The sequence below is a fragment of the Triticum dicoccoides genome, chromosome 4A, assembly GCF_002162155.2.
Source record: "Triticum dicoccoides isolate Atlit2015 ecotype Zavitan chromosome 4A, WEW_v2.0, whole genome shotgun sequence".
NCBI classification, from domain to species: domain Eukaryota; kingdom Viridiplantae; phylum Streptophyta; class Magnoliopsida; order Poales; family Poaceae; genus Triticum; species Triticum dicoccoides.
Genome location: NC_041386.1, coordinates 618,414,897 through 618,424,422, shown reverse-complemented (window position 1 = coordinate 618,424,422; position 9,526 = coordinate 618,414,897). Strand labels below are relative to the sequence as shown.

General features: G+C 51.0%; 1 long non-coding RNA gene across 1 annotated transcript; it reads left to right on the top strand.

The window, feature by feature from the left end:
* The first annotated feature begins 974 nt into the window (after window positions 1–974).
* Window positions 975–3,059, top strand: LOC119287405. Its single transcript, XR_005140853.1, has 4 exons — window positions 975–1,138; window positions 1,201–2,123; window positions 2,242–2,363; window positions 2,462–3,059. It is a non-coding gene; the product is annotated as an uncharacterized LOC119287405 (long non-coding RNA).
* Window positions 3,060–9,526: the final 6,467 nt, after the last annotated feature.

The following is a 9,526-nucleotide window of genomic DNA, read 5'->3' as shown; positions in this document are numbered from 1 at the left end:
TGCTCCATCTAGCCCAGAGCCTCCATGGCGGACGCGGACTTCGGCCGGCGGCCGTCGTGTCCATCGGCCGCTTCACAACCACCGTCGTCGTCCATATGCTCCAGCTTGTACGTAGTCGTCGCGCCTCCCTAGCATGTGTGTTGTGGTCTGGTGTTACCGGCGAATCAATCCAGCAGCTAGCTAGGTGCTACTGCTACATGCGTGCCCGGCCTGAGAATCAATCATGGTGCTTTAGACCGTGTAGCCGTATGTGAGCTGCATGTACGTGCCTCTTCGATGGGAACCTGAGGCAACATGGGTGACACCGGCGAACGAAGCAGAGCATGATAAGGCGAGCAGCGCGACCACCCGGCGGCCCCGGCGATGGCCACGCACCCTCTGGCCGGTGTGGTTGTCCACCGCTGTGCGTGTAGGTGCCAAGAGCAAGCCGAAGCACTGTGCCTCCATGAATTGTTTTGAGAGGAACTCAAAATCGAGTTTTTTTCTATTTTTCTCATCCAAACAAGGTATTGTGTATACTTACCATAACAAAATAACTAACCAAAACTGGTTTTCCTAAAAATCCTCCCAAAACTCGTTTTCTAAAATCTCACATCTAATTCCCTGTATCCAAACAACCATTGCACCCACTAAAAATTCACTAATTAATTAACTTCCCAACTGTGGAGTAAACAAAGAGAACGGCAGACTGTCGATCCTGTCGTTCTGCCGCCAATCCCGGAATTCTCAATACTACTCCCTCCGACCCAAAATTTTTGTTTTAGATTCGTCTAGATACGAATCTTTTTTATTATTAAAAGGGGATCGAACGTCGTAATGGTTCGACCTCCCCTCCCCTCGTGGTTCGACCTCTCCAGCCTCGTACGTAACTTCTGCCCGTGAAGGAAAAATCAGACCTCCTCGCAACCCCTCCGCGCACGATAGAAAAAAAAAGAAAAAAGAAAAACAACCCACACGTACGCACGTCCCAACTCCCACCTCCCACCCCCTTCCACCAGACCCCTCGCTGTCGCACGTCCTAGATTGGAGCGGTGGATCTGCATCTCATCTCTTCATCACCGAGTCCATGAGGTGCTCGATGTGGCAGGGGCGACGAAGAGGAGCGCCGCATCAATAGCAGCGACGAACGACGGCCCAGGTAATGCCATCTCCTTACCCTCGCTCCACCGCATCTTCTCACGCCAGCCAGTGGATATGCAGCTGCGGCTCAGACTTGGTGGCCGAGCAGCAGCGACCTCGACGCGGCGCATGCATGGTAGCTGATGCACGGCACAGCGACCGCGACCAGGACGCGGTGGTGGGAGTACGGCGACGGCTGCCAAGACCTGGCGTGACGGCGATGAAGATATCGACTCCGACGACTCGCCTCCGTTCAACAGCGCCCTGCTTTTCCGCATCGCCTCCATCAAGCATCACCTTCTTTTCCGCGCGCACATCACCCCGGTCACTGGTAAACCGCTGTATCTCTGTACTCTGCTGGCGTTCTGGATTTAGGAGCTCTGGGATTTGGAGAATGCACGGGCTGGAGTTGGGGAATAGCCCGGGCTTCCTGCAGAAGACGATAGGTCTTGTTTGGAAAAAAATTTAGAAGAATGAATCTGATTTGGATGAGACTAATCAGTACGTCATGTGGGCCTCCAAGCGAAATTTGTGGTGGGAACTTTCCTTCCATTCATCTTCTAATCAGATTTGATATTTGTGCCATTGATTTGAGTGCTGATGAAGAGCTTTCTATGGACGAAGAGTCAACAATGCATTGGCATTTTCCAAGTCCATTCCCTCCTTTTAACTATTCAACTTTCTTCTCTTCTTTTTTTGGAGAACTAACTTCTTTTCTTTGTGAAAAAACTATTCACGAATCGGAATCATCGAATTCACAAACTGCTCAGCCGATTCACGAACTAGAGATGTATGCACCCCACCGAACTCAATTTGTAGGCACTACCGAATCGCAAATCCCGAACCCGAATCAGTGGACTGCGAATCCGGTAACTATGGCAGGGACTGACAAGTGGCATCAGACGTCTGGTAGCGTAAAGGACGACGGGTGGTGGTAGGGCTATGGGAGGAGCAGGTAGACGGAGGAGGTTACCTGTGGAAATCTGGCATGTGGCGGCATAAAGGTATTATGGTTTGATGTTTCTTTTTACCTAGATGAATACTTATAGCACTGAATTTATGAATGTAGATTTATAGTATTGTGTTTTTGATGTTTACTTATTGTCGTAATCTCACGTATAGGTTGTGTAGAAATCACTCAAGTCTGCTTTTTATTATGGAAGCTCGTTGTATGTGTAAAATTATTTATACTCTTGGTCCCGGCGCACGGAGCCTACAAAACGCCGAATGTTCCTGCTGCTGCTGTAAGCATTTCATTTGATTATGTTTTCACCTGCTGCTGCTGTGAACATGAATTATCTTTACTACTGAGTCTATCATATTTTGGTTCTGTTGATGGCAGTACCAAGCGGGAAAACACCAGAAATAAGTTCAACTTGGGGAAGAGCATGAAGATGATGAACTCGCTCGGCGGCTTGTACCGTGTTTTGTGCTGGAGGAACATAAAAATCTCCGTTTCCTCGTTACTTTATTCTGATGGTTTATTTGCCATATGTTAGATTGGCGAGAGGTGGGGTAACAGAAAGAGGCGACGTTAAAATCGGTGCTAGTGACGACGACGGTAGACACGATGAGCTTGGCAACAGCGGCTGCCGCAACATTGTTGTACTTGGAGCCCATGCTATCCGAGCTCAACAATGCCAATAGATCAGTCCTTTTGCGTGTTCATTGACAAGTTGTCGTAAAGTACCTTGGCGTCAACAACCACGGCCATAATGACAGAGTCGTGCTGGCCGACTGCCCTGCTTCCATGCGCCAAGCAATCTACTGGTTTGAGAAAGGAGTTGTAAGAAGTGTTCCTTAGAAATTGTACACTAAACTGCTTGCACATTTTCATGCATGTTGGCACTCACCTTGGAGCACAATTAAATGGAAATCAGTAGCAAAAATACAATCTGCATAGTGGTAATCTAATCCTAGAATTTGGCTTCATTTATATATTTCAAAGTGGTTCCATGATTTTATATTTTGCGTACTATGTTCACACTGTAACTTTTAACTTGGGATTTTAAGTGCGTGAACAGTTGATATGGGTTACAATTGAAACTTACATTCGTTCTACTGAATAGAAGAATTGGCTTCTGATTGTACTAAATTTTTTTCTTAAGAGCTATAATAACTTTATTCTGTAGCAATCAGTTAATTAAGAAGTGATATCTTCCCCTTGCTTTGAAGTGAATGCAAATTTCGGGGTATACTCTTATTTATTGCAAGCATCACTAAGCGCAACTTCTGGAACTTTAATTTAAACAAAAGAATACTGAAAAATATTGAAAAAGGGCGTGATGCAAATTGGGTATCAGTAGTTTTGTAGCGGGGCTGGGAATAGCAACGGTAGTTTGCAGGGTGACAACATACCAAAGGACAGTGTGATGACCCAAAAGGTGTAGCTCAGGGCTCGCCATAGATCCATTTGTTGGCCCGTGGCAACGCACGGGCATTCAACTAGTGTATCTAATATTAAAATGTGACTTAATACATTCGTATTTAGACAAATCTAAAACAAGAATTTTGGGACGAAGGGAGTACTACTTTCGTTTCTAAATATTTGTTTTTCTAGAGATTTCAAATGGTTACCACATACAGATGTATATAAATATATTTTAGAGTGTAGATTCATCCATTTTACTCATTATGTGGTCACTTATTAAAACTTCTAAAAAGACGAATATTTAGAAACGGAGGAAGTAGATTAATACAAATATTCCCGTCGTTCTGCCGCCAATCTTTGAATTGAACAAGGCACATATGTCAATACTCTGTCGGTGCGCCGCGTATTCATGTAGTGTCGTATGCGCCGTTAGCTCAGACTAGTAAGAGTATATACTACTCAAGTAGCGGTGTATACATTTTCTGGCTCACGTCGCGTTCACGGTCGATCAATTCATACTAGTACGTCTGAACCGTCTGATGAGCGGTCGTCGTGCCGTCTAACCTTGATTTGGCTTTGATTAATCTGGCGGTCTGGCTGGAAAATCGTACTCCGATGCAGCCGTGGAGTTAAGCTGCTCGATCACTTCATTTCACTTGGCCTCGTGACTCGTAAGAGTCAGACATGGCGGTGGTACGTCACATGGTCCAACGCTATTCTCCTTTTCTTTTCAAGGAACCAACGCTATTCTCCTGATATGGATGGACGGTTGAATTCAACACCCTGCCACCACCAACCTATCTGGTAATTCATTTTTTTGCTATAGCCAGGGATGAGAGGGAAAGGTACTATAGTGCCATTTTTAACCCGGCCGTGCATTGATCATTGGCCTGGCAGAAATTAGTGCAGTGTTAAAAGAAGAGCTATATTGCCCCAAGAAAGATAATTGAGCAGCTATAGCTAGGAATGGTATTTCCCGACCCCGTGCGGCCGCCGCCGGGCCGCACCGGGCGGCCACATCCCGATCTCCCCTCGACTCCCCGTGCACCCCCTTCCCTCCGCCGCCGCCGGCAACGTCGCTGGGCGAAGGCCCCGTGACGCGGCGGCGGCGGACCTCCTCTCGCGTCCTGAGATCTGAAGCGGCAGCGACCTGATTTGGATCTCCCTCCCGACGAGGATGGCGGGCAGCGGCGGCCGGGGCGCGACGGGGGGTTTGGCTGCAGCCGGCGTGAGTAGTACGAGATGGCAGCAACGGCGGCCGGGGCGCGTCCCGGGCTGCCGTTACGTCCTCAAACTGCTGCATCTCATCGGATTCGGCGATGGCTCGCTGAAGCACTCCGGGTCTGCATCGGATCACGAGGATTATGGCGTTGGTGGTCATCTCCTACGTCGGAGGTGATCGACCTGAGACTGGATGATCGGATCTCGAGATCTGTAATCTAGTCCCGGCTGCGAGTCGGGGAGACATAGTTGCCGGTGAAAACCGAGCCGATGGCGGACGATGGCGGCGTTCTGCACCTTACCTTGATGAAGGCATCGTTCTGTAACTACTGTCGACCCACTCGTGCTGCTCCGGGGGAAACCCTATGATCTGGTTTTCCAGATCGGACGATGGCGGCACTGCGGTGTCGTTTCTCTCTTGGGAGCATCGTTTGTGGAGCAGCGCTGGAAGTCAGAGGCAGGAGGTGGAGCGACTTCATCTTGCACAGAGCTTCGGTGGAGATGTCAAGTCATGCCTGACCGACAGGTGCTACGCTTTGTCATGCCTAGCCGGCAGGTGCTACGCACGACAGATCTTTCAAGGACTTCAAGCTGTGTCGGCTGGTGGTACTTGGCAGCATGGCGCTGAGGTGTATCAGTGGCGACCGCGACGTGCTCAGCTGTTTGCGCGTAGGGAGGAGGTGCCATTGGGCGCCGTGGTGGCGTCGACGATAGCTAGACCGAGCAAGTTTGATGCATCTGTACGATTCTGAAAATGGAGCGGTGGCAGTTGGCGGCGGCGGCCTCTGAGAGCACGTCGGACCAGTGTGTGCCCCAGACCCGGCAAGTGGCTAGGTTGGGGTCGCAGGTCTTAGATGTTAGGCTTGGCTGCGATGCCTGTTTGGTATTAGGCCCAGACTATCTGCGCCCTTCATCAACTGGATAGGTGTAGCGACAGTCTGTTGCTTAGACAGCGGCTTTAGTCTTGCTGTTGTATCACTTTGTAAGGTCTTATGAGAATAATTAATAAAGTGACCGTATGCATCGTCCAGATGCAGAAGCCGGGGGTCATCCTCCTTTTCTAAAAAAAAGCTAGGAATGGTATAGAGGCCAAGGAAAAGTACCGGTGCCATTATTTACCCGGCCGGGCACGTTCATTGGCTTGCGAGGAATAGAAATGTGCACAGTGTACTATCCAAGAGATGAATAATAGCATCTTCAGCCGTTAGCCCCCCACGGGGCGTCTAAAATCGCCGCTTGGGGTGAGCCGCCGTAAAAATTGGGCCTGAGGGCGAGTTGGTCCCCAGCCGCCGGCCCCAGGGCCGCCCCCAGGCGCGTTTAAAAATGAAATTTGAATAGCAAATTTCGGCACAGTTCGGTGAAGTTCGGCTAAACACAATAAATTTCAGCAAACTTGGGCATATATTAGACATGTTCGCCGGTTTTCATTACATAGCAAAATAGATAACTAAACTGAAAGATCACGGATGTCGCCTAGAGGGGGGGTGAATAGGCGCTTTAAAATAATTACGATTTAGGCTTGAACAAATGCGGAATAAACCTAGCGGTTAATTTGCCAAGCATAAAACCTAAAACAACTAGGCTCACCTATGTGCACCAACAACTTATGCTAAGCAAGATAAGCAACTATGTGATAGCAAGATATATGACAAAGAACAATATGGCTATCACAAAGTAAAGTGCATAAGTAAAGTGCTCAGGTAAAAGATAACTGAGGCACGCGGAGACAACGACGTATCCCGAAGTTCACACCCTTGCGGATGCTAATCTCCGTTTGGAGCGGTGTGGAGGCACAATGCTCCCCAAGAAGCCACTAGGGTCACCGTAATCTCCTCACGCCCTCGCACAATGCAAGATGCCGTGATTCCATTAAGGGAACCTTGAGGACGGTCACCGAACCCATACAAATGACAACCCTTGGGGGCGGTCACCGAACCCGTAAACTTTGGCAACCCTTGGGGGCGGTCACCGGTACCCGTCAAATTGCTCGGGGTGATCTCCACAACCTAATTGGAGACCCCGACGCTTGCTCGGAGCTTTACACCACAATGATTGAGCTCCGAACACCACCAACCGTCTAGGGCGCCCAAGCACCCAAGAGGAACAAGCTCAAGGGTACCAAGCACCCAAGAGTAATAAGTTTCTCAACTTGTAACTTCCACGTATTACCGTGGAGAACTCAAACTGATGCACCAAATGCAATGGCAAGGGCACACGGGGTGCCCAAGTCCTTCTCTCTCAAATCCCAACGAAGCAACTAATGCTAGGGAGGAAAATGAGAGGAAGAACAAGAAAGAGAACATAAAGAACTCCAAGATCTAGATTCAAGGGGTTCTCCTCACATAGAGGAGAAAGTGATTGGTGGAAATGTGGATCTAGATCTCCTCTCTCTTTTCCCTCAAAAACTAGCAAGAATCCATGGAGGGATTGAGAGTTAACAAGCTCGAAGAAGGTCAACGATGGGGGAAGAACACGAGCTCAAAGGATAAGGTTGAATGGGGAAGAAGACCCCCTTTTATAGGAGCTCCCGAATCCAACCGTTATGTGCTCAGTCCGCGCACGAGCGGTACTACCGCTCAGGGGAGCGGTACTACCGCCCGGGAGGTAGAACACAGAGAGCGGAGCGAAGCAGAGTGCGTGGCGGAGCCGTATGAGCGGCACTACCGATGGAGCCAGCGGTACTACCGATGGTCGTAGCGGTACTGCCGCTTGTGGTGATAAGCGGTACTGCCGCTCCGGCCCAGCGGTACTACCGCTGGGACCGTGCACAACGCCTACCACGAGCACAGGGAGAAGGAACAGAGAGGAGGGCCATTGAGCGGCACTAGGAGTGGTGGTAGCCGCGGTACTACCACATATGAGCGGTACTACCGCTCCTACTGCCGCTCCTACTGCCGCTGAACCCGACACAAGAAAACCACGTCTCGAGTCGAGGCGGTACCAGCACGGAACCGGAGCCGTACTACTGCTTATGGCCATGGGCAGTACTATCGTTGTGGGACAGCGGTACTACCGCTTGTGGCGATAAGCGGTACTGCCGCTCCGGCCCAGCGGTACTACCGCTGGCACCATCCTTAAGCCACTTCCACGAAAGCAAGTAAACTCCACGGAAAACCAGAACTGCCATAACTTCTGCATATGAGCTTCGAATTGAGCAAACTCAAGCTTGTTGGATACAACACGACGAGTAGCATCTAAACAGCGAAACCTCTAACCGAGAAGAACCGGCAAAAACCTCCAACATCAAAAACATCATAGAAGATGCGAGTGGACTCCGTTTTCGATGAACTCGAGCTTGTTACCAAGATGACCATAAGCTCCAAAACTCACAAAGAGAAGAACCAAACAAGAACCAATAAAGATGATGCAAGGATGCAATGGGTTGAGCTCTCTACGAACGATACGATCAAGCTACTCATCGAGAGCCCCCCTTGATAGTACGGCAATTGATCCTATAACCTGGTCTCCCAACTACCATCATGAGACCGGTAAAATAGAAAACCTACCAAAGGCAAACCTTTGCCTTGCACAGGGTCCACTTGAGCTAGATGATGACGATCTTGACTCCCTCAAGTTGGACCACCTTTCTTGATTGGGTTGACTCGATGAAGACTAGTTGATTGCTCCCCCATACTCCACTATGGGTGAGTCACTCTTCCATACATCTTCACAAGTCCATTGTCACCACAAAGGATGGCAAGCTTCAAGCATTTGATCTTTTCGTGATGCTCCACTTGAACTTGCACACCGCAACCTTTCTTGATTGTGTTGACTCGATGAAGACTAGTTGATTGCTCCCCCATACTCCACTATGGGTGAGCCACTCTTCCGCACATCTTCACAAGTCCATTGGCACCACAAAGGACGGCAAGCTTCAAGCATTTGATCTCTTTGTGATGCTCCACTTGAACTTGCACACCGCAACCTAACCCCACAAAGAACCCTCACGAAGACCATGAGTTAGTACACAAAGCGTAATTGACAATGCTTACCATATCATGGGATCACTTGATCCCTCTCGGTACATCGTCGTCGCTGTCGCAAATGACGACGACCCCGCCTTCGTCGCGGCTGCGTCGGCGCTTCGCGAAGCGGCGCAGGGCGGCGCACTGGCGCTCCTTCGCCTTCTCCAGGCGCGCCTTCTCCATCGCTATGGAGTCCCTGCGCGCCCATTCCAGGGTCGCGTCGTCGTCGTCGAGCTCCGTTTTCACCGGCGCGGCCGGCTCCTCCTTCACCGGCGCGAGCCCCGGCTCCGTCTTTGGCTTGACGAAGCGCGGAGGAGGAGCCGACGAGGAGGCGCGCCGGTCGCCCTCGTTGATGACGATGTCGGCGCTGCGAGTGCGCTGGCCGAGCGGCGTCTCCGCCGCGGGCTCGGCCTTGACGCCGAGCAGGGCCGGAGCACCGGAGGAGTGCAAGGAAGATCGCGAGGAGGAAGAAGAGGAGGAGGACCCGAACCTCCTTGGCGCCCATGGCCCGGCGCATCGGTGGTGCACCGGGGCGGCCATCCTCGCCGGGTACGCCAACGGCGGGTTGTTGCCGCCCTCGAGGTGCGTCAGCACGCCCTCGAGTGTGCGGCCGGGGACGCCCCACCACAGGTGGCGCCCCTCGCTGTTCTTCGGGCCGCCAAGCACCGACGCGTCGTTGGTGGACGCCAACCGCTGCTGTTGGCGGCGCTCGAAGTACGCCGCCCAAGCCACGTGGTTGTCGGCGACGTACTAAGGGAGGGAGAGCTGGGCGTCGATGAGGGAGGCGCGTACGACCTCGACCTCCTCGGCGAAGTAGTTGGGCTTGGCGACGGCGTCGGGCAATGGGGGA